Here is a 26,541-nt window from a genome sequence, read left to right on the forward strand (position 1 = left end):
TAACAGTTGCTGGAGAGGGTGTGGTGAAAAGGGAACACTTCTACATTGCTGGTGGGAGTGTAAACTAGTGCAACCTCTATGGAAAACAGTGTGGCAATTCTTAAAAACTCTAAATATCAACCTCCCAGATGACCCCACTATCCCCCTACTGGGAATATACCCTAAAGAACTCAAATCACTCTATAAAAAAGATACCTGCACACGTATGTTTATTGCAGCATTATTCACAATGGCAAGAACCTGGAACCAACCATGCTGTCCATCAAAAGAGGACTGGATTTTAAAAATGTGGTACATATACACAATGGAATACTGCACAGCCATAAAAAAGAACAAAATCATGAATTTCGCAGCAACCTGGATGGAACTAGAGTCTATAATACTGAGTGATCTCTCACAGAAACAAAGATTTGAGTATCACATGTTCTCACTCATATAGTGGACCTTGAACATCTATCATAATACTATAAGAAAAGGATTGACAGTGGTGGGAAACTATGCAGGGGAGGGAGGGGAAGGGAGGTGGGATTAACTGTTGTCAATATCTGTCTGGGGATGGGGAGACACCCTTTATCTACAAGGGTGCCTGAATGATGCATATTCGTATACCTAACCCTTGATTGTACCCCACAATTTTAAAATAAAAAAAATTGATTAAAAAAAAAAATTCAGTCACTTTTAATGATGTAACCCTAGGTTTCCGCTCAGAAGAATGTAGAAGCTCAGTCAGACTGCACATTAAGAATATTCAGGTGAGTTCCAAATACCTCTAAGCCAGGAGGAACCTGTGGTGTCATCAGAGAAGCAGAGGTGGAAGGTATATAGTAAGGACTGTTGATTGACTATTAAGGGAAGCAGAGAGGCATACGTCGAGAACTGTTGCAAGTGAGGATGGCCTTGACTGCTTTGACTGCTTAATGGTCGAACACCCAGTCAGTTCCATTGCATTTTTGAAACACCAGTCTTCTTTTCTGGGTCCTTCTATCATGACAGGGTCTGGGAACAAGGGATGAAAACCATGGGACTCTGTACAACACTCCAGTCTCCATGTCTTGACTCACCCTCCTTTCACGCAGAGGCTGGATTTGGCCCAGTTTTCTGTAGGAATATTGCACCATGTGAAAGGCTATTGCACTGTGCATCTGCCTGCACTGGTGATTACAAGGCAGGGACGTTAGGTCCTGAATCTATCAGTTGCATCTCAGCAAGGTCAACCTTCCACATGATGGCACTAAGCAAAGACACCTGAGGTTATGCTCTATTAACATTAGGAAAATATTTTAATTTTTAAATATGAATGCTAACTTGCTCAGTTCCATGATATATAGATTAATGTAGCCTGATAAAACAGTACTGATTTGATTTAACCAAAATCTAGCAAAGCCAAGAAAATGTAATGTGAGTTTCAGGGTTTTCAAATAGATTTGCGTGTGTGTGTGTGTGTGTGTGTGTGTGTGTGTGTGTGTGTGTGTGTGTTTGTGTGTTTTGCTTTTGTTTTGATTTGTTTGTTAACTGAGAAATTCATTCATTCATTCATTTACACTTATAGAGTAGAAAGTTCTTCAACAAATATAGGTTACAGTTCCAGATCTTTGGATGGCTACCAGTAAAAGAAGCAGGTATCTCTGTTCTCAGACGTGTAGGAAACGGAAGGCACTGGTTTTCTTAGTCACTGTTATATCTTTTGGTGTCATACTATGGAGCATCTAGCCCCCTTGGTATTTGGGAAGAGGAATCATGTTTCTTTTTTCTCTGGAGAAAGGTCCTGGATACGTTTTTGGCCCAAAAGTAGCAGTACTTAAGTTTTCATATATTTTTTATGGTCATGTTGAATCATAAAAGATTAGCAATGATTAAGGATTCCATATTTTGCTTTTAACGAAATTAATTGTTATGCTTTCTGTTAAATATGAAAATGAAAAAAGTTTATGACTAGTAAAAAATATGAGATGTTTCATTGTGTTTTCTAATCTAATATATTCCTCTTAGTTTGTATGTGGCAATTATTTAGGGATTACATAATTGTTTATCTGAATTAACTTTTGCCCCTTATAATGCATTTAAAAGTAAAATGCATTGTTAACAGAGTAACTTTGAAAGGTAAAAGGGGGATTAAATGACTGAAGATGAAAACAGGTGTAATTTAAATGTTGCTTCTAAGGAAAAATTTATGTAGAAATGTGGTTTACAATAATTGTTGACATACTCCCCTAAGTACTGTGTCTGTGATTTTTCATGGTATCAATCATTTAAAGCAATTTAGGTAATAACATTCTGACATGCATTTCTGCTATTTTATTTACACCATTTGCCTATATCATTGTAATGCAGTACCTTTCTGATTTGGTACAGTAAATGCACTCTGTAATATCTATTATGACATGGTCAAAGGATAATTTATTGTCAAATAGAAAAATAGGTCAATACTAATGTCACTTGATGATCAACCCCCACCTTCCAAAGTTTAATAAAACATCTCACCAGTATGCATTCCAGTGCAGTGGCTGGTATTTTATTAGGACTACCTGGCTGTAGCAGTAGTGTAATTACTGAGCTGTCAGAGTGATAAGTGGGATTAATGGCAGCCTGATGCACTTTAGTCTGCAGAACGCTTAGAGAATTGCAAGATGGTATTATTATCAGAGTCTGCCCATTCTGGCATATTCATGACACCAAAGAAAAAAGAATGCTACAATTCAGGTTTGCATGGCCCTGCCTCATTAACATCTGACATTTCCAACAGCTGTTATTTGTGAACTTGCTCAATAATAAAAGGAGAATTATTTGGTAAAGAGGCTTAATAACCACAACTAAAAATCCTTACATTGTCAGTGCTGTTAAGTGAATCTGTTTATGTTGCATTTAAGATTTCTGTGGAAGAACAGGAAAATACACTGCATATTAATTTGGTTCATTCATACATGCTGACATTATAACTTTATTTTTTCATTGCCTTATTATTCAAGTTGGGTGTTAGAAAAAAGAAAAGCAGAAAACTTGTGTCTTCATTAGGGATAACCAGAATTCATATGAGGTGCATTATTTATATATATGTACGTATATATGTGTTTGTTTATTCCTGTGTAATGGAGATATTTTTTAAACTGTTAAGAAGACTTTTTTATAAATGAGAGAATATTTAGGATAGCATGTTACTTGCTAAATTTTTAGCTATTTTGTATTACCACATAAAATAAAATCATTTCAGACTTCTATTAATGCTCAACATATTTATCCACATGACAGTTACACATACAAATATCACCTCATTTCAACATCAAGAACCAAGTAGGCCATGCATTATGGGTTTTGTTTTTGCATTGTTTTGCAATGTATGCTGCACAGCATACTTTCAAGAAATTACTTTTGAACTCCGTGACAGTGTTTCAGTGAAAAAAAAAACAAAATAAACCGAAGTGTGAGTAGATAGGAATTCAGCTAAACGACAGATGCGAATCTCACAATGGCATTTTGAAAAAGGGTAGGGGAGAGGCTTAATGATTCCATTTCAGAGAGGACAATTGATTATGAAAAGCCTGTGGTACTCACTGTGTAAAATTTAATTTGGAGAGAAGGCTAAGGGCGCAAACCAGGGAAAAGAGACCAGATTTTAGAACAAGATGTTAATTAGGTACCGAGAAATTGGTTCAGACAGTGGAGAGGACTCTGCTACTCACAAAAGAATGACAAGGGGCCTGGAATCATTTTCTTAAAGAAAGGAGCCCAGATCCTGCCACGTGGAAGTGGATAGGAAGCAAAAGAGCTGCTCACTGCTGTCCCCGAGCATCTCAGTGAGGTTCTTGAGCATGCGGGTCTTCTGCACCTGTGGCATAATGTGTTTTCTTAATTTGTCTCATTCCAGCCTTGTTTATCTCTGCCTCCACTCTCGCTTCATGATGGACCAGATTTCCTTAGTTCACCTACCCCATCCCGTCCTTGTCTTTCCAGGCTCCGGCACATCCTCTTCCCATCCTTGGGTCATTCTCTCGAGGAACCCTGCACTCCAAGTCCCACCATCATTTGCCTCTTGACATCCCTCATCCTTTCAGCTTCCATTGCAGTGTTCTTCTTCCCAACAAGCTTTCTGACTCTCCCCTAAGGACCAGTGTCCCTCCTGTGTGCCCCTCAGCATGCTGTATGTCAGACACATTTTCACCTACCACATTGGCCATCGCCTGCCAGTGACCTGTATGTGTTTCCTCCAGACTACATGCTCCTTGGGAGCAGGACCATGGTGGTCTTGTCCAGTGTGCTTGCATTCTCATATCCCAGATATGCTGTGTAATGAAGGCTCATTAAATATTTATTAAGTGAGGGAATACAATGAAGAAGCACACACATAAGTTAGTGTCCAAAGAAAGGATGATTCTGGCTGTTGGTTTCAGTTAGCCTGAAGTAGTAATTATAGAGCTGTGGTTCTTACAGTGTGGCCCCAACTGTAAGCAACAGAATCTCCTCAGAGGCCTTTTTATTCAAAATGCAGAATTCAGGGCCAGTAACTCCAAGGCCAGGGGCTCCTGGGATCTGCAACATTTATGAAGACTCCTAGGGGTTCTGGGAGTACTAGCTCGTGTGTCTCTGATCAGTTTCCCAGGAAGCTGATTCTGAGATGAGATTAGCATACAGGAGTTGATTTACAGGGTAATATCTGTAGAAGATGGAAGGCAGACAGCAGGACCGGGTAGACGGTCGCAGGGAAAACCTGAGTGCATCTCGGCAGATTTCCCAGGTGAGAGTGAGGGGAGTGGACCCCTCCCACTCATGACCTGGAACAAGATGTCTCTGCCTCTAGAGAGGGGGCCTGGCCTTGTTGGAGCCTGCTGTCCTCAACCACGGAGGGCAAGGTGTGAATGGAGAATAAATGCTTTGGTCCTGAAGGGCTGGATCTGGACTATGCTTTGAATGTCTACTAGAGCATTGGATTGTCAAGTGAGTGGTGTGTTGGTTGAAAGACATCAGAAAACCAGAAGGAGGGAGGTAAGGGTAAAGGGAGGGAAGGAGGAAAGAAGAAAGGATATTGTAAGTGGTAAAATAAGAGACTTTGCCTTTTGCCTTTGCATTTGTAGAATTGTGGTCTACAGGACTTAACAAACCTTATCATAAAAGACGGCATGCTTGAAACACTGTCAGGATAGTGAGGGATCAGAACAAGACTGAGTGACTGGCATGACTTAAATAGGTATGGTCCTCTTAAAATCTAGGAGGAACTCTGAGAGAAGGAGCAGTTGTTAACCAGAGTGGCTCTATTTTGTGCATCCCCGGAGGAAAGCAAAAGGTGAAACACAGATACTACATATTTATTGATTTTTTAAAAAGATTTTTAGCTAAAAATCATATAATTTTATTTATACTTGATAGACGCTGACTCTGAATGGTGTAAGGTAGAAAGTATAAATGTCTCAGTGACTTTGTAGTTTTCTTAATGCAGTTATTTTTTTCCTTAGATGCCTGAAATGTGCAGATGCCCCCTGTCAGAAGAGCTGTCCAACACATCTGGATATTAAGTCATTCATCACAAGTATCGCAAACAAGGTACATTCAGATTCAGCTCTGCAAATGAAAGTGATAACAGTGTGTGATCTTGTTCTCTGTTATTACCTATAGTTAAAACATACTGCTTGTTTTAGTACATTTGGTTAAAGTATTAAAATATTATTTCTATAAGCATTTAAAATGTGGCACATTTTATTAATTAAACACTTCCAAGCTGAGTTTCATTATTGTGAAAATACATATTTATTATTTATTATTTTATAAATTAGTTTAGGTTAAAATTAATAATTTTTATACACGACAGTCATTGAATAGCTTAAGATTGCTGAGTACTTACAGATAGGAATTGCATTGATCATCAAACATTTCAAATTTGTGAAATATTTTTGTTTTAAAATGTGCTTTGTTATTAAGTCTAGCACATAGATCCATCAAAAGAATGGACTTTTTCTTTTACTGGAATTTAAATTGTTTAATATTTGAAGTAATTCATAAAGACTGATAAAGCTGTCACAAAAAAAAACCCCACATAGAAAATAGACATATGGGCATGAGTAGAACAAAAGAATTTTTGATCTCTAGTTGTTTTTGTTTGTTTTTATCAAGGTAAGGCTAAGTCCAGTTTTTGATAAGTGAATGGCTGATTGAATAATTAATAATACCTGTTTTTGTGAAAGGAGCATGTCCCAAGTATTTGATCCTTTAAAGAATAAGAAAAGCTGACAAAAGTCTCCCATGAGAATACAGAGAATCCTTTTCACAAGGTTTAATACCAGGGTTCTAAAATGTTGTAAATATACTTTAAGTCCTCCTTCAACAACCATATATGCAGATCATCTTTAAATTTGTCAATTATTTTAAAGCAAGTAATTTTTGAAGAAAAATGATATATTAATATTGCTTTAGGGTTTCAACAGAATTAATTACTATGCAGGGTTGGGATATGGCATTCATCTGCTTTGTCAGTTTATTAGAATTTGAAGTTTGGGTTGAATTTTTAGGTTGACTGCTTACTGTGAACCCAGGGAAAGTTACTTGCCTCCTTACTTTTACTTGTGGAGGAAAGATAGCATCTGCCTTTCAAAGTTGTGATATAAACTGAATGATACTTATATAGGAAAATGCCTGATGTACTCAACAAATATTTTGATGGAGATTCATTAATTTCCCTATTCATGTAGAAGGGATTGCTATTTTTGAAATAAATTGCTATTTATGAAATCTTAGTTTTTGATAGCGATCAAAAAGCATCATAAAAGGAGTGAACCAATATGTCAAAAGTTTGAAATCTAAACTGCTTTGGCTAAAAATATATCTGAGTTAGCACTCCTGACATAAAGCCTGACGAGAGAGGAGAATTACGATGGACCACCTTGGGCAATCCACGTCAGCCACATTTTCCCTAGGTATTTTGAAATTCAGTCGTTATCTTGGGATTCTAATTAGTATACACTTCAAAGTCTATGCAGATTTATTGGGGAAAAGACAAAAAGAGATTCTTGTGAAAAGTTTCTAAAATAAGCAAAATCAGAATCATCTATATAGCAGGAAAACCTCTTGGTTTCATTAAGTTGTTCATATGCTTTACTACCTACTGAAGCATTGTACTTTAGTATTTACTAAACAGATTTCCATATAAATATAAGATATTTGAAATAATTATTTGAAAATGTAATCTTTTGTCAGGCATTTTAAAAACACTTGTAAGCAATATTTTGTTGAAGAATGACTGCAGCAATCATAAAAGGTCAAAGCTGCTTGTTCTTGAAAGCCTGCAGCTTTTTAGATATTTGCCGACTGTGTACAATGTGGGCCGTCCCACGTGCCTCTGCCAGTGGACCTCAGCACAGTAGGAGGTTTCTCCAGGGTGAGAGGGTAATTGAATCACCAGACTCAATGAGCCTTGCTCCTCTTTGAGAAAAGGATGTCACTTGTGTTGTATTGTGCTGGGCTTCTGTGATTCAGTGGAGTTTAGGCCAATACTTCCATTCTTTATTTTCTTACAAACTGGATTACAGCTCTCATTTCCAAAGGTACACTCAATTTCATTGTACCTCCTCAGTCAGTTTTTCTCTGTTTCATTTGTGCAGGCTGTTGTTTGCAATTGTGTCTCTCAATTGGAAGTACACATATCAGATTCATCAAACTGTGAATACTGGGTTATATTTCTTGATAGTTTTTTTTTTTAAATACGACTTTCTATAAGAATGCATGAGGTCAGTCTATACGTGTGGAGAATAATGGCTGTTTTTAAGAGTGCTCCTTGATGTTATAATTCTTTATTTTAAATGATAGTGATATGTTCTCGTTTCAAAATTTATATTAAATATTAAGGCATTAATTTTTCCATTTGTGTATCTTGTAGAATCTATGTACACATATTTATGTGACTTTCATATAGAGATGAATAAATTTCATAATATACATTAGAGAAAAGCTAAATGACTTGATGTAAAAGTTTCTTCTTTATGATAGATCCTTATTGAAAGTAACTGAAAGTCAGAGAAATAACAAAATCCAACCAGTAAAGTTTATTGATAAGTAATGTTGAAAACTATATTTGTATTTAAAAAATTATCTTGATATGTGTGTGAATGTATGATGAATATATATGTATGGTTGATATATATGTATGTTTCATATATGTGTTACAAAGCAGAAAGGCAGAAGCATAATCAATAGATTTTGTACACTCTCTCTCAGAGCTTGCTTTTCAATGTCAATAGCTAAGTGGTTTACACTTTTATCAAACAAAATATTGATCATTCCCAGAATAATTTTCTAAAAGCATAGCTCAGATTATATGACTTCCTTGCACAAAATTTTAGTTGCTCCCCAGTGCCTAGAAACTAATGTCAAAATACATAGCTCATTATGTAAGCTGGGGGGCTTTCTCTCACTAATATATTAGAGAAGTCAATAGAAAAAAAATTTTTAGCCAGGCTCGGTGGCTCAGCCTGTAATCCTGCACTTTGGGAGACTGAGGTGAGTGAATTGCCTGAACCCGTGGGTTCAAGACCCGTCTGGGCAAGTTGGCGAGACCTCATCTCTACAATAAATTAAAAAAAAATTAGCCGGGTATGATAGCACGCGGCTGTAGGTCCAGCTGCTTGGAAGGATTGCCGGAGCCCAGCAGGACGAGGCTGCAGTGGCCAGGAGTGTGCCACTGCACTCCAGTCTGGGAGACAGAGTGAGACTCCAACTCAAAAAAAAAGAAAAAAAAGAAATGAAAAGAAAAAAAAAATTTAGGAAGTTCGTAAGTTATCACCCAGTAGCTTTTAAAAAGGTAAATATTTTAGATACATAAAATAAAAAGTAGTAACACGAGTTCAGGTTTCCTTTGGTATGCAAGATCAGCCCCTTCCCTTGTGTTGCTAGATGGTAGCTGTGAACACTTCTATGCATTTCTGGAGTATTGACAGAAACCTCCCTACCTGCCATGGAGCAAAGCTTCTTAAAAAACCTCTGTCTCCTTTGACCAACATCTCCCCAAAGGATATATGTTACAGTTGAATGGGGGGAACATTTTCATTTTTATTTATTTATTTATTTTTGAGTTGGAGTCTCACTATGTTGCACAGGCCGGAGTACAGTGGCACACTCACAGCCACTCCAGCGTCGACCTGCTGGGCTCTGGTGATCCTTCCCCCTCAGCCTTCCAAGTAGCCAGAACTACAGGTGCACGCTACCATGCACGGCTTATTTTTTTATTTATTGTAGAGACAAGCTCTCGCCAAGTTGTCAGGGCAGGTCTTGAACCTGTGGGCTCAGGCAATCCACTTGCCTCGGCCTCTCAAAGTACTGGAATTACAGGCTGAACCACCGAGCCTGGCCTAGGTGAACATTTTTAAATGTCCAGAATGGGCAAATATGTAGAGATAAGTGATTGCTCAGGGCTGGGACTATGGGGATGGGATAAGGACAGGTGGAGGGTTAATGGGAAGGAATAATGGCTGCTAATGGTTACTGAGTTTCTTTTTTGGATGAGTTTCTAAATTGATTGTGGTGGTGGATACATAATTTTGTGAACATACTAAAAGTCATTGAATTGTACACTTTAAAATGGTGAATTGTGTGATATGTGAATTGTACCTCAGTAAAGCCGTTAAAGTGTACACATACACACATGCACATACACACACACAGTGCCATCTCTGTTTCTAGAGGGTACATAAACCATTAGTGTGCAGAGTTGAATACGTCATACCATCTAAATTGGTGATTCTGAAGTCACGTGCCTTTTGTTAATAGATGAGCTTCCATATTATAAGATAGTATTTTGTGTATATTAATTCTATTACTTTTAAAATTTTATGAGCATTGTAAATGCTTCATTTAGTCAGCATTGGATTAGCTTTATTCACATTTTTGCCCTTTTTTCATTTTTAAAAATCTTGGTTTCCATGTAGAAACCACTTGGACTAGACACTTTAAAATTTCATTCAGAAAGGGTTTCTTGTTACCAACTATCTTAGTGTTTGTTTCTGAAATTTTTTTTAAGTGAGAAAGCAGGATTTACTGAGAGAACCGAAAAGCTCCCACAGTTGAAGGGGACCTGAAGGGGTTGCCTCTGAAGTGTTTTTATTTTTGAGGAATACTTTAACTATAAAATTCAGGGTTAGCAATTATTTTTTCTCACCTCATGGAAATTATCACTTCAGTACCTTTATGATCTACGGCCATATCACCTTGAACATGCCCAATCTTATCAATATCATTTTACTATCCAATTCTATTGTTAGAAATTGAACAGAAGTCTAATTATTGCTCATTTGAGGTTTATGGGTTTTTGGTGCATGGCTCTTTTTTGTCTTTGTGTTCAACGATTTTACAATGATTTATCTAAGTCTATGTTTCTTTTATTTCTCAGACTTAGTGTTAATTGGAATTTTTGAATCTGTGGGTTAATGTCTTTCATCATTTTGAGGAATTTCTCATTGTCTCTTTGTTCTTTATGGGGCTCTCACTAAATATATGCTAAACTTTCTTTACTTTGTTCTCCATTCGTTTTAAGGGGTTTTTTCTTTTTTCTTTTCTTTTTTTTTTTCTTTTGAGTCAGAGTCTCACTCTGTCGCCCAGGCTGGAGTGCAATGGCACACTCATGACTACCACAGCCTCCACCAGCTTGGCTCAGGTGATCCTTTTGCCTCAGCCTTCCAAATAGCTGGAACTACAGGTATGCGCCACAATGTCCATTTAATTTTTTGATTGATTGTAGTAATGAAGTCTTGCCAAGTTTCCCAGACTGGTCTCAAATCCGTGGGCTCAGGCAATCCTCTCAATTCGGTGTCCCAAAGTGCTGGGATTACAGACATGAGCCACCACACCCAGCCATGAGTTTTATGTTTAAAACATTCACATTCCTGTTTATATTGGCTGTTACACTCTAAATCATTTTCTTCAATTCTATTTTGAAGCTTGTTAATAACTTTTGCACAAGTTTCAAATATGTTGTTAAAATAGTCTGTTGAGTTTTGAGCTACAATTACATTTTTATCTTTCTAAGAATTTTTAAAATGCTTTTAAAAGTCTGCCAGCATTAATTAATTTTTCCCAAGCCCATCATTTCTTAAAGCATACAAAAATATTTTTATACTTTGAGAATTTTACTATCCAAAGTTTCTGTGAGTCTAATGATACTGTCTGTGCTATCTACTGGCTCCACTCATAATGCTGTGTGTGTGTGTGTTTTAATATGTTTAACATTTTAAAAAATTCTGCTCATTTGCTTTAAAGCTTTATTGGTAGAAAATTTATGATGACTGTGAAAAGAGTATGTTTCTTTAGAAGTGATTTTCATTTGCTTTTATCCTTCAGTGACTTTAATACCAGTTCTCTGAGACCACCTTAAACTAAATTTTTGTCACCCAAGTTTTGGGAATTCGGGCCACAAATATCCAGGAGGACTGGATTACTATGAATTTGCTCAGGGAATTATTTCAAACCCCCCCCCTTTTTTTGCCCAGTACCCAAGTTAAGATAGAAAGGTCTCTTTGTAATTCCAGGTGGGAATTTTAATTTCTTTTTCTGGTGGGTAGGCTTATACAGTCCTTTCTTTAAGGTAAAGTCTGATGTCACATGCTAACTTTGAGCAGGCCTTGGAACAGAAGCTTGTGTTTACTTGGTTTGGCAAATTCCTTTAAGAGGATTTCATTTATTTCCATTATTTCTCTTACTGCCTTATCATTGTCAGTCCTTGGGCATGCCTACTCATGAGCACATTTGATATTACTTTTTAAAAATATTTTATCCATAACTTTAATTTTTTATGAGGGGGTCACAGCAGATAACTAATTCTCAATACATATGGAAAAGTACAATATATATTTAAGGATGAGTGGGTCGTCTAGATTTAATGAAATAAAAACTTTTGTAGGAAGATATTTGAATTATAGTTTGGGAAGTATATAGATAAAAGAAATTGTTTAAAAGTAAGACAAAAGAGATTTTCTATATCAGATATTGATACAATACAGTGACTCTAATAAAAACAGTATAATGTTGGTGCAGAAACACACATCTCTGTAATAGATGAAAGTCTGTAAATAGGATCAAGTAAATATGCATACATAATGTATAATTAAAAAGACATTTCATTTCAGTGGAAAATGAATGGTTTCTTTGATAAAGTGGTTCTGGGATAATTTTGACTTCATTCTTAGAATATAATCTTTAAATTTTAAGAATTTTTTGTTTTGAGTTGGAGTCTCACTCAGTCGCCCAGACTGGAGTGCAGTGGCCGCTCCCGGCCACCGCAGCCTTGCCTGCTGGGCTCCGGCGATCCTTCCACCTCAGCCTTCCGAGTAGCCGGAATTACAGGCATGCGCTACCACGCCCGGCTGATTTTTTGATTTATTGTAGAGATGAGGTCTCACTGCCCAGGCGGGCTCAGGCAATCCACTCACCTCAGCCTCCCAAAGGCGCGGAATTACAAGCTGAGCCACCGAGCCCGGCAAATTTTAAGAATTTAATCTTGTCTCCTAGAGTATGTCTAGGTGGATTAAATGTCTAAATATTTTAAAATATATATTAAGGGTAATTTTGAACACTAGAATCTATAAACTATGTGAAAGTAAATTTTACTACATGTCTTAATATGTATTTTAAAATGAAAACTAACCAAACTTGAAACCTGCTGAAAAATTATTTGCCATGAATATTTCAGTCCTATGTGTTAACATGTCTGTTAATCATATATGAGAAAGACAGCTTATTACAGGAATGGGGAAAAGTTACAAACATTATATAACTAATAATCACATTAAAACTGGCCTACTTTCACATTAGTCAGATACTGTAAATGAAAAAGATGAGATGCCAGTTTGTTCTCATCGGCTAGTTGAAGTTAAAATAAACTTCTATGCTACACAGCAGGAAGGAAACAAGAACTCTCAGGTGATTTGAACACACACACACACACACACACACACACACACACACACACACACATACACATATATACACACATATATATGTATAGTTTTCTCAGCAATGCTTTTAAACTATGTATTCTACTTTGAGTAATGAAAGTACCCTTCATAAAGGGTCGTGTATACAAGGATGTTATATGAAGTACTTATAGCATTGTTTAAAATAGCAAAAACCTCCTGATGACTACTTTAGTGTCAGATAAATCTGTTAGGCTATATTTGTACTATGGAATACTATGAGGCAGTTCTTAAAAGTGCATTATTTTGTCTATTGATCTAGAAGGATATCCCTATTAAGTGAAAAAGGGAAAACTGCACAATAATATGAACAGCATGACATTCTTTCTAAAAAAAATTCTAATCTCTAGGTAATCTAAACATGGCATAGGAGGATATAGTATAAATTTAGTTTCCTCATTTGACTGATGTTGGGGTAGGGTGAAGTGAGGTTATTAACGTTTTTCTTATAAATCTCTATGTTATATTTCCTCTTATAATGAACATGCATTTTATAATAAAAATAATGTACTAAAATGTAGTAGTAAAATTAAATAAGGTGAAAGTTTCCAAAATAACATGGCAAGCCCTGTTCTAGTTTTTATTTTGGTAATGAGTGAGAGAAAAATTCGGATTTTTTTTCCCCAAATGGCTAATAGTTCCAAAATGTTTGTAGAATAATGTATTTACTCACTGTTTTGAAATACTTTTATCATATACTTAAATCCTTGTTTATTTAGATCTGTTTCCATATCTTCTGTTTGTTCTACCAGTCTATCCATATGTGACAGGACTAAGCTTTCTATATTACCATGATATGTAATATATTTTATCATTAATTAAAACCATTCTCTTGATATTACATTTATTTTTGGAATATTTTAGCTTTTCTCTACATTTAAGACACATTTTGTAAACTGGAAAAGAGCTCTAGAAAATAATTAAGCACCATGTTCATATCACAATAAAATATTTACTTCTAATTATTAATGCAAATGTATGCATATCTTTCTTCATTCATTATCAATAACTAATGTTACTCTAGTTCATATAACTATTCACTGAATTTTCCATGATTCAGTCTTTAATTTTAATTTGTAACTTCCTGGTGTTGAATCTGGCAAATGGTAGGATACTAATCTTATCAGGGTTAAGGATAAAGGACACAGATTTTATTTTCAAAATGTTACTTCTTAATTAATGTATTGTATTGAGAAAGATAGATGGATGTAATATTCTCTATTGAATCATGATGCTTATGAAAATTTGTTTTGTTTCTGTTTTGCAATTTGTATCTTTGGGAATTTACAAGGTTACATTTTTACTTTTTTTTTCTCTTTTAATTTTTATTTTGAAATTGTGGGGTACAATTCAGGGTTAGGTATACAAATGTTCATTGTGCAAGTACCCTATTGATGACTTTTAATCATAGCTGATACAACCTATAATGATCACTACTTTTCTTCATATTTGCTTCAGTATAGGAGGTTTAAATCTGAAAAGATTTCTGTAACTCAAAGCAAACATTAAATAAATTATAAGTTTCTAAGTGTGGGCAATATAAAATCTAAGGTATAAGTGAAAAAGGATTTCCATTCTACATTTTAAGTCAATCTTGTATGAAACAAGATTGCACTCTATTGTTTATAGTATGTGTAGACATACTTAACCATATACCCTTGTAAATATATTTTAAATTTTAAATTATTTTTTTAAATAGACTAATGGTCTAAATATATATATGTGTGTTCATATGTAAGTTAGACTGGAACCACACCTTTTTTCTTTAGTAATCTCAAGACAAAGAAAAATATGTATAAGGAAACACAGGATACTAAAATAATATTTTCCTAATATTAATAAGTAAAAATAAATTTAATAGACTCTAGACCAAAAGGAATATTAGCATTTCTAGGCATCTCATTGTATAGAAAAGAAATTTGAAACCTAGCATAACTAAGTGATTTATGCCAGATCATACAGCTGCTGAATTTTCTGGAATTCTTGTCCAGTGTGCTTTTGTCTTTTTCACACTACACTATATATTTTTTAAAAGTATGTATATTATAAATCGGTATTAAAATTTAAAGTGTTAGATAAATAACATTTGCTATCATGAGAAAAATTTTAAAATGCTATTAACATCTTGAAAGTTGGGTAAAACATATCATATAATAGACTTCACATTAAAGAAATTTGGGCTCACTTTTTAGAAAATGACTGATAAATTGAATAATTTAACCTATATTAATACAATCAATGCTAATTTTATTTTTGAAAACAATGTTTATTATTTTTTTTTGGCGTTGGAGTCTCACTCTGTCACCCAGACTGGAGTGCAGTGGCAGCTCCCGGCCACTGCAGCCTCGACCTGCTGGGCTCCGGCGATCCTTCCACCTCAGCCTTCCAAGTAGCTGGAACTACAGGCGCGTGCAACCACGCCCAGCTATTTTTTTTTTTGATTTATTGTAGAGATGAGGTCTCACCAAGTTGCCCAGATGGGTCTCGAACCCGCGGGCTCAGGCAATTCACTCACCTCAGCCTCCCAAAGGCGTGGGATTACAGACTGAGCCTCTGAGCCCGGCAACAATAGTTTATTTAAATTAATGTATTTGGAACGAAGACTTTCTTGAGAAATCTTTTTGTCCTTGCTGTGTATAATATTGTGATACACTGAAGTACAAACCACAGTACTCTGTTGATTAAGAAATCACTCATACGCTTGCAATAAAAAACAAACCCTCGCAAAACAATCAGACATTTCTTTGCATAGAAAAAATTGTGGTGTGAAATCATAGTCTATCTCTAATGGCATAATAATTATGCATATGGTCTATATAATTATTAAATAATTTTCATATATATGTTCGAATTGAGACCTTTTGAGAAATTCATTTGTATTCATTGTATCCCACTGAATGTATAAATTTCTATACATGTATGATGCACATATTATACTGTATGTATACATGTATATATACAATATTCAATAACAGTCTCTGACTTTGTAGTCTTAAATTTTGCTTGGAGTTAGATTATTTGAGGTGAGATTATTTGGGCTACCACCTTCAACATATAATTAAGGTATTATATATTGTTGTTATTGGGGAAATAGCAACTTGATTCAAGCCTTAATATAAGTAACCAATCTATTTTAAATTAAATCAGAGATAGAATATTTACAAATTATTTGATGAGTAGTCTGTTTATGTGCAATGCAGCTTTCTTTGTAAAAACATCCTTCATAAGAGAGAAATATATGAAGTATGATAGTATATTCGGACCTTAAACTTCTCTTTCTAACTCCTAAAAACTGTTGCACTTTTACTGTGTATTGTGTATGTGTGTGTGTCTGTTCAAGTAAAAAGTATCATATTTAAGCCATAGTTCTTGTTATCTTTACAATTTAATTGATTGAATGGAAAAACAATCTCTTTGAAACATTAAATTTATAATGTAATAATTTGAGAAAAGTTGGCAGAATTTGTAATGTAAAATTTATATATCTTTGAATATACATGCCATACATTTTATTTGAATGTCTTTGAATTTACCTATCTTACATTAAAATGGGATTTTTGAATGTGACTATTGATCTTACTCCACTTTTCAATAGTTTGTAAAATTAAAACATTCTCTCGTACTTACAAGTTGTATAATATTTATACATAATGTTATCATTCTACCACTGCATTTTTTTTAGCTCTAATGATCATTAGCACTAACATTTTGTTTTTATATTTCTATGGGTGTTTAGATATAGAAAGACATCCTATCTCCTTGAAGTAAATTATGCCACAAATTATGGTAAATGATTTTACACAAATTTCTATACTAAATAAAATAATTGCTTGTGTTTTGTTTCTCTCTTTATGTTTCTCAATAACCACTGAGGATGGAAACATTATATACCTGTAAACATCTTACAAAATCTATTGCACTTTGTATTCTTTTCTCTGGATAAGTGGGTTTTTATATTTTTACAACAGATATTCACATTATTTACTTTTACTTGGTCATTCAAAAACTATGAACCACTTTATTCTTTTTGCATTTTATAAATATGTATGTTTTTTATATTAAAATATAAGTGATAATCAATAATTCAGTTTCTAGTACTATACAGGCTCTCTACTACCTGCCTGCAAGCAAGGAGTGTAGATTACACATGATCTCTAATCTCAATAAAATTTAATAAATAATAAAAGACACATGTCAGAAAAAATATATCTAGCATGAATGTATATATAAACAAATACAATGATTTAAAGGCTGCTGTACAAAGAAATAACATTCTGGCTTTAAGATTCTAATTGGAAAATAGCTGAAATATATATAAAGTTAGTTAAAAGAAGAGCTCTTCCAACAGTGTCTTAGATGAAAAGGATGGATTTTTGCCGGAGACCAGCTTCAGCCAGGTTCAGGTACCCCAAAGGTGGAGACGGCGTCGGCGATTGAGGGGAAGAAGAGAGAAAGAAAGAGACTGGACTCCAGTCTAGTGCAGAAGCGATGTGTGTGTTATTGGGAATTACAACGGGTCTTTTATACGCAAAGTCAGATGTGGGAGGGGCATCCCTCACCCACCAGAAACCTTAATCCATGAAAACTTAATCAATGATTGCCTTTAAACCCTTTTCATATGATAATCTTAAAATCCCATAACAAAGGATAACCTAATCCATGACTGACATATTCTATAAACCTTTTTCATCCTAAACTGATTGATTTATGCCAAGTTAAACAATTCTATAGAAGCTTAAGTATTTACTTTACAAACGAAAATGGCCCATCCCAGAATGTTTGGAATGTGGCCCAGTCCAAAGTTCACAGTGGGCTACCTGCAAGTAACCCAGCCGCATTCTTTCAACAAAATGGCTGTCTTCTAAAACTATATTCTACAATTTACACCTTCAATAAATCCTAAGATCATGACCCAGAAGCCTGTGACCAATACTAAGGCTCTTAGATGTGACACGAGTTTGAATTATAAGTTGTGTGAAAGCCAAAACTGCAGTTTGTGGAAGAATGGGAGCAATGAGCTTCTAAAATTAGTTTGTGTTCGTCCCGGTCTCAGAGTTTTTATGTTATGAGCTCACAGGAGCTTAATCTGGTTAGTGCTGAGTAGAAAGGGGGAGGAAATGGGGTCAATAGCTCCCGAACGCATCCTAGTGGTCTCGGGGTCAATGGCCCTTCCTGATCCCTAATGCTCAGTGGGTCTCCGTGACCGGCCCCCAACAGATTTTGGTACAGATTAAGGTTTTATTCCATTTATCTAGAACAATGTCAAGGCAACTATATTGACTCTTCATGTCTACCTAGTGCTTACAGCAAGCGCTCTCACATATTTGATGAACAATAAGTTGAATACATGTATACACACACACTAAGTTATTTTGACTAACTCATGGGGGAAAACTATAAGTTTTCAAGTCCATTAAATAGAGAAAATGGAATAGGTTGCAAAAAATAGGAGAAATAGAAGTGTCATTTTTTTCATTTGTATATTTATTAAAGAATTATGTTACTATTTACATGCCCCCGTATCATTTATATTGTATGGTTTAGTAGATTGATGATTGCTTTTCTTTCCAAATTTTCTTGTTCTCTTCTTACTATATTTCTTATTCTGTTTCTTAACATGACCTTTATTTAATAAACATTAAAATCCTAAGCTCATAAAATTAATATTTTAAGAAAACCTTTTGGGGGGCAAAAAGTCTGAAGGGTGTAGATTGACTTAAGCTCATTAAATCTATTCTGGGCTACATAATAGACTAGACATTTTATCTATGCTAAGTTTTATAAAATACATAATATAAATATGATTAATAATGGAAGAATGTTGATCTGTACTTCTCAAGTGATGAAACGGAGGCTAAGAGAAACATTTCCCATGTCATATTGCTTGTGTACGGTCTCAGCAGGACTCAAATCCATTTTATGACTTCAAAGTCCCTGTGTGTGTACAAGTGTGTGTGTTTTCCGCTTAACAGATTAGGAAAAAAAATTCATTTTCTAAGAGAATGAGTATGAATTTCCTTACACATGTAGGTTTAAATGAGACTCATTAAACTAAATTCATGGCTCTAAAAACTAATCATATTGTGTAACACTGATCTAAAATTTAGTGTATCTAAAATACTCATATGAAAAGATGGTTTTTTCAGAATAAAACTAGTCACACCTGTCATTCTGTTCCCATGTGTCCCTACAAGAATATGAGTAGCGTGAGGGCAGGAATTTTTGTGTGTTCTGTTGGTATATCTACAGTCTCCCTTGCCAGATATCTAAGACCCATCATCGTTCATTGAACATTGGTGACAGCTTGACTGAAAGGGTGCTGCTTGTGCCTGTGCTTTCTGTAGGCACCACTAGAGACATTTTCTCTTCAATTGATGTACACCAGTACATTCACCGTTACACAGCTCAAGCCAGAAATATAAGTAATGTTAATTCACCCTTCTCACACATGCAAACTTCTTGAAGTTTAGCCCGTGTTTTTTAAATGCAACAGATTGGAGTTTATCTTGGAAGGGTACTTCCATCTGTGAAAACTGTCATTGGAAGAAGGAAGAACACTTTAAAATAAATCCGCCAGCTGTATTGATAATCTTGTAGTGATATGAAGGCTTGACTATGATAGGACTATTTGTTAAATTAGTTATACCATATGACAGGATAACTGGTTTGTGAGTTTTTCAGTTCTTGATAATGACTTTAAAAATCATTAACTTGTAGAGGAATGACACTAATGCAGTTTTAAGCTGTAATTTAAAAAGCAAAGAATAAAAATTAAAGTTATTTTAAAATTAACTCACCTAAATGGTACATGTTGTGCCTATATAAACATGGTTTAAAAACCCCAGAAACTAATAGAAAACTATGCGTAAATTAATGAGCAGGAGAACTTTCAATGCCTATGCTTTTGTGTTGATTTGAAAACCACAAACATTTCAAATATCATTCTTGTCTTTAGGTTTTTGTTAAATAAATGGAAAAAAGGCTTTAGGTTTTATACATAAGGTAACTCTGTGTACAAAAGATCAAATATATATCTTATGTCCCTCTTAATATGGCCCTGTACACATTTCCCCACACAGTGTAACACTAAAATGCTTGTGACTGATTGAATAACCTGAAGAAACCAGCTCAAGTGGTGTGTATTTTCTAGAAGGGGACTGCTGGGGTATCTATAAAGTACTCTTCTAAATTTAAATTTTCTAGTCTTTACCTTTAAAAAGGTTGAAGAGCTCACAGAATAGAAATCAAACCTCTTGTGTAGGAGGACTCAAGAAATCTTCCCACTTGCTATAAGAGAAAAAAATTGATACTGATCCTGACATTGTCTATGGGAAAGTTGAGGAGGTGTTCCCCTTCTAATAGGTTTATGAAAGTCTTTGAGTACCCAGATCCTTAAACGGTGGCCTTGTCTACCATTTCTCCAATGTTATCTGCAGGCAATGGATGGCAAATGTGACTTCTGAATCATTGCTCGGTATTGGCTCAGCCCATTTTCAAAATCATGTTTCTGTATTCTGTGATACATGCGATGCTTTCTTTTTCAAGGCAATATTGATTGTGTAGTTTATCTTACTGTCCCTCTTTTCCCCCTTCCTTTCTGAGACTCTCCATATCATTTCTTCAGTCATTCACTTAGTTGGTTCCTTAGTGCTGGAACCTTTCTGTTTAAAAGCTTCAATTTTGCCAGGCTCGGTGGCTCAGCCTGTAATCCCGCACTTTGGGAGGCCGAGGTGAGTGGATTGCCTGAGCCCGCGGGTTCAAGACCCGCCTGGGCAACTTGGCGAGACCTCATCTCTACAAATAAATAAAAAAATTAGCCAGGCATGGTAGCACACGCCTGTAGTTCAAGCTACTTGGAAGGCTGAGGCAGAATGATTGCCGGAGTCCAGCAGGTCGAGACTGCAGTGGCCCGACCACTGCACTCCAGTCTGAGCAACAAAGTGAGACTCCAACTCAAAAAAAAAAAAACCTTCAATTAAATATTAAAACTTTAACTTGACAGTCAGGATTCTCCAGAATGTGGTCCAAGCACATTTTTCGAATACATCTTCTAATCATCTTTTACTAAGTGAATGAATTACTGTAGTCAAATTGCCAAGGTATTACACCAAGACCTATTCTGAACTTTCTTGAATATTTACTCAGATCAATCCAAAATGATTCAAATGTCATTCTCTCTCATCTCTTAGTCCTGTCACACTCAGAATCATTTTGACTGCCACCATTTAAATCTGATGCTGAACACCTTAACCTGAAATGACGTATTGTTGTGATACTAAAACATCTTGGTTTCAGGGAGTACATATTTGCTTTTTTTCAAAAAATATACACAATGCTTTATATTTAAATAACATTCAATAAATATTTATGAGCCTTTAAAAATTAAAATTTTTCCTACAAATATGGTTACTCTTGGAGTCATGAGAGTATTGAAGAACTATTAGACTGATACACAGCAGTAGATCAGGATATGGTAGCTTGAAAGCTATAGAAATCATGAACCATAAATAATATTTTACTTCATCTGTCACTGTTATTTAAACATATGTATCCTTCTTGTGCTGTCATTTGATGTACAATCTTTAAATTCAGTTTGGAACTCATGGAACAATCAATATTTTTGCAGAAAAATCCTTACGTGTTTGATTGAATTGTATTCTTTCTGTGCTTTTTTTTTTCTTCAAATATCCTTTAATGTAATCTACCAATTACAAATCACATTTTTCATGATATTATTTTTATATAACAAGGATACTTCTAATTATGCAATGGACTCTTTAGTCATGGAGTCAGTCAATAAAAAGTATTTGTTAATCAATCATGTCAAATGGTTCTGAGATGTCAAGCTAGAGGAGGAAAGAATGCTGACCAGTGACTTAGAGATTATCCCTAGCAGTGATTAACTGCACAGTTGCATGAACTAAGTGAGAGGATCAGTGGGCTTAAGCAGGAACTAAGGATGTTTGCTTAGAAATAGACAGACTGAAAAAACATTGAAGAAAAAATAAGTGAAGCTTGGATAAAAATTTTATTTTTCTTATTTTTAATTGATCAGATAACTGTTCAAAATAAAATGCAATAACATGTTAAAAAAGGAATAGATAGATTAATTTTAAGTTAGTAATTGTTTGTTTTTGTCATTATTGGGTAAAATTATCCAAAACCATAAAATAAGACCAAGGAAATGACTGTATATTTTTATTATCATGATAAAGAATTACTTAAGCAGAAGAGGACAGATAAGTGTTATTTACTTCTCTAGGAGAAAACCACTGACTCACTCTGCTATTTAATATACTTAAAGGTTCAGACTGAATTTACAGGTTAGCTTTTAGATTTGTGTCCAGTGGAGATGCAGCTGATTTCTGCTCAGGGGAAAAATAACCCTGAGAGATGTGTTATTGGCCTGTGGTACATTGCCTGCTGTATATCTAGTATAGCCATTTTATTTGATTTTTCATTTAAAAATTGTGTATACAAGTCCTGGTCCCTCAGACGCACTTTTTAAAATATAGCAACTTTATCTAGATATAGTTAACATTCCATACATTTGCTCATGTAGATGAACTTCACAAATCAGTGATATTGAGTATATTTGCAGAGTTGCAACTATCACTACAATCAATTTGAGAACAAAAGAAGCCAGGCCTATTGGCAGTTATTATATACTCCCTCTCAGACCTCCAGCCCCAGAAAACCACTAATCTGTTTTGTCTCTATAGTTTTGCCTATTGTAAACATTTCATATTAACGGAATCATAATATGTGCTCTGTTGTGAATGCCTTCTTTCATTTAGCATAATCTTTTTAAGATTCATTCGTTTTGTAGCATATCATTTCTTCAGTCCTTTTTATTTCTAAAAAATATCCATCAGTTGATGGGAAATAGAGTTATTTCTACATCTTAGCTATTACGAACAATGGACATTAGTGTATGAGGTTTTGCATGGACGTATGTTTTAAATTCTCTTGGCTGTGCACTGAAGAATGGAATTGCTGGGTCATATTGTAAAGATAAACTCTATTATTAACCTTTTGAGGAATTGCCCAACTGTTTTTCAAAGCAACTACGTCATTTTCCATTCCTGTCAGCAATGTATGAGTGTTTCAATTTTTCCATATCATATCCAAAGCACTTTATAATTTGTGTGTTTGATGGTAGCCATTCAAGTAGGGGGAAAGTGATTCTCATTATGGTTTAGACTTTCATTTCTTTGATGACTAATGACCACGAGCATATTTCTTTGGTTATTTGGGTAGCGTATTGGAAGAAATGTTTATTCTAACTTTTTACCCATTTTTAAATTGGATTATTTGTCTTATTATTACTGAGTTGCAAGTTTTCTTTTATATTCTAAATAGAAACCCATTATCACCTGTATGATTTGCAAATATTTTCACTCAGTCTGCGGATTGTCTTTTCACCTTCTTCATGGTGTTTTTGGGAGCACAAAAGTTTTTTTAATTTTTGAAATCTAGTTTATCTATTTTTCTTTCTTTGCTGTGCTTTTGGTGTCATATCTAAGAAACCATTAACTAATCCAATGTCATGAAGATTCACTCCTACACTGTCCCCCTAGACTTTCATTGATTTATCTTACCTTTAGATCTATTGTCTACTTTGAGTTCGTTTTTGCATATTGTGTGAGGTGGAGTCCAAATTCATTCTTTTGCATGTTGAGTATCCAGTTATATCCATATCATTTATTGAAGTGACTATAATTTCCCTTTCAACTACTTTGGAACCTTTCTCAAAGACCATTTTGAATATAAATCTATTTGATCTCCTAATTTTATCACATCGATCTATATGTTTAACATCATGTCAGTACCACACTATCTTGGTTACTATAGCTTTGTAGTAAGTTTTGAAATCAGGATGTGTGAATTTTCTAACTTTGTTCTTATTTTGCATTGTTGTTTTGACTGTTCTGTATTCCTTATATTTTCATATGAATTTTAGGACCAGCTTATCAAGTTTTGCAATGTAGTTAGGGATCTCATTGAAGCTTTAGATCAAGTTGTGGTGTATCACCACCCTAGTAAAAAGTCTTTTGGTTCACAATCATGGGATGTCTTTCTACTTGTTTGGCTCTCCTTTTGTGTCTTTCAACAATGTTTTATACTTTTCAGAGAATAAGTTTCAAACTTCAAACTTTTTTTGTTAAATATTGTTTAAAGTGTTTTATTTCTTTTGATGCTATTGTAAATTGAATTTTTATATTTTATTATTTATTTACTTATTGCTAGTGTTGAAATACAATTATATTTTATATTTTAATCTTGTATCTTGCAATCATGTTGTGCTCATTTATTAGTTCTATAATATTTAAGTGGATTCCTTAGGATTTTCCTAATATAAAATCATTTTATCTGCAAATATGTATACTTTTTCTTCTTCCTTTTCAATATGAATACCTTTATCCTTAAGTTGTTATTTAAACATTTTGTAGAATTCATCAGTTAACCCATGTCATCCTCAGACACTCTTGACTCAGCATTTATTTCTTAATGATTTCTCATTTAGTAATGAGTTTAATAAAATCTTTGATGTATGTTCAGTTTATGTGTAAGAGGTTTCTGCATTGAATTTAAAAAATTATTGAGTTGCAAGTTTCCTTTTATATTCTAAATAAAAACCAATTATCTAGAAAATTATTAGAAAATTATACTTGGACATTATAATTCCTTATTGTTAACCCCCATTGGTCACACTAACAAAGACTAACTCAAAGACATTTGTATTTCTGACCAAATTTGGGGAAAGAAAGGGAACCTCATTTCTTGGCTTAAGAGAAAAAGACTTTTACCCTATAATAACTTTTCACTACACTAATGGAAAGACCACCACTAAAGTTCCACTAAAGGAACTATGCAATAAAAACTTATTAAATATAAAGCATAATAAATCTAATGGGCTAGTTTTGTGTCTTGTGGTTTATATTGAAAAATGCTCGTGTGAGTGTGTGTGTGTGTGTGTGTGTGTGTGTGTGTGTGTGTGTATACACATGTGTGTGTTTACATCAAGATATGGGCATTTGCTGAATAAGAGCATTATAATAGATTTTGCAGTCTACCGAGTTGTGGACAGTATATTTTGGTATGAATCCTGGCCCTGCCACTTATCTGCTGTGTGATCACTGGCTAATTATGTGCACCTTTTATCTCAATTGTATTACTTTTGAATTGAATTTCATACTGCATTCATACTATGAATCCAGAAAATATATGTAAAGAACCATTTTTGAGCATCAGATACCACTGTTCATTGCCAAGGGATACACTGAACTGATGCTGGTAAACCACAGTGAATACTGAGAAAGTCATACATTAAGCTTTATTTTAAGATATTTTATTCACTTCTGGAATGTCATTTTGATTATTTTTAAACAGATTCCAATAGTCTACCAATATTTTTGTTTCATTTATTTTGTTTATCTTCTCTTTTCCTGAATGTTTATCAAGATTTTTTTTGAAGTCTTTTTCTGCTATCTCCAATTTCTGGATCACTCATAGATTTGTTTCTTTTATTTGTTGTTTTCTTTCGATACTTGGATGTTTAGTTTAATCACTTCTTGTATTTCAAAATTTTTTCTTTAGTGTTGGACATCTATATAATGAGAGATGCTTGGTAATAAGATTAAATAAAGGTCTGTTGAAGTGCTGGGGATATATTGAGAGTCAATAAGTAGTAAATGTCATTGCTTTTTAAAAAATATTATCATTATTCTAAAGTCAACAAGAACCTGTGCTTTTGTTTGAGGTTCTTCATGGAAGCAATGTGTATGTTTTAAAAACCTTCAAAATTATCTTCAATAAAAGTCAGAGGAAAAACAAACACATTGTTTCCATATAGTTAAGCAATTCCTATTAAGTTTATTCTTAAAATAGATTTAGAACTCTTTTACATTTAAGAAACATTATGATGGTAGTACAGAGAATTCTCATCTGTACCTGCACATGAGTCCCCTATTATTAACATCTCACATTCATATGCCACTTTTATTACAATTAATGAAACAATATTGATATGTTGTTGACTAAGTGTCTAGTTTATTCAGATTTCTTTATCTTTATGAGATGAATCCTCTTATTATCCATTCTTTATTTGATGCATAATGATATGGTTGTCCAATTTATGAGCAAATTAGTTTCCAAAAATTGTTGACAAGATGAGAGCTCTGTCTGCTTTTAATTTAAGGTAATGGAGGATACCCTGAATTTAACCTTTATTGTTATTGTTTTAAGTTACATTTTAGGCTTGTTTAAACAATACTACCTTAACTTTTCAGTTGTTAAAAATGAATATTTATGGTAAGACATAGTTAGACACCTTGTGAATGAAAATTATTTACAGAACATTTATATTTTAAGTTTCAATTTTCAAAAATTGATTATTCATTTATCAATAAACTATGTATCGAGTATTCCTATGTTTCAAACACTTTGATCATTTTTTGTTTATGATTCCTAATGGTAAATAGTATTAAAACCTATGTATCTTGCATACATCTTGATCGTCAATCTAGTTACTTAATAGAATAAATAATATTTCACCATTTGGATGTTTAGGAATCATTGTTGCATAATAAATTTTATT

At 34.2% G+C, this 26,541-nt stretch overlaps 1 protein-coding gene across 1 annotated transcript in view; it reads left to right on the forward strand.

Moving 5' to 3' along the window:
• Nucleotides 1–5,446: 5,446 nt before the first annotated feature.
• Nucleotides 5,447–26,541, forward strand: part of LOC103263796 (dihydropyrimidine dehydrogenase [NADP(+)]) — a 405,431-nt gene continuing 384,336 nt past the window's right edge. The window contains 1 exon segment of the mRNA XM_021714144.1: nucleotides 5,447–5,532. The gene's annotated coding sequence lies outside the window, so the exon portion shown is untranslated.

Source organism: Carlito syrichta, unplaced genomic scaffold (assembly GCF_000164805.1).
Source record: "Carlito syrichta isolate Samal-C Ts95f unplaced genomic scaffold, Tarsius_syrichta-2.0.1 Scaffold305265, whole genome shotgun sequence".
In the NCBI taxonomy this organism is placed as follows: domain Eukaryota; kingdom Metazoa; phylum Chordata; class Mammalia; order Primates; family Tarsiidae; genus Carlito; species Carlito syrichta.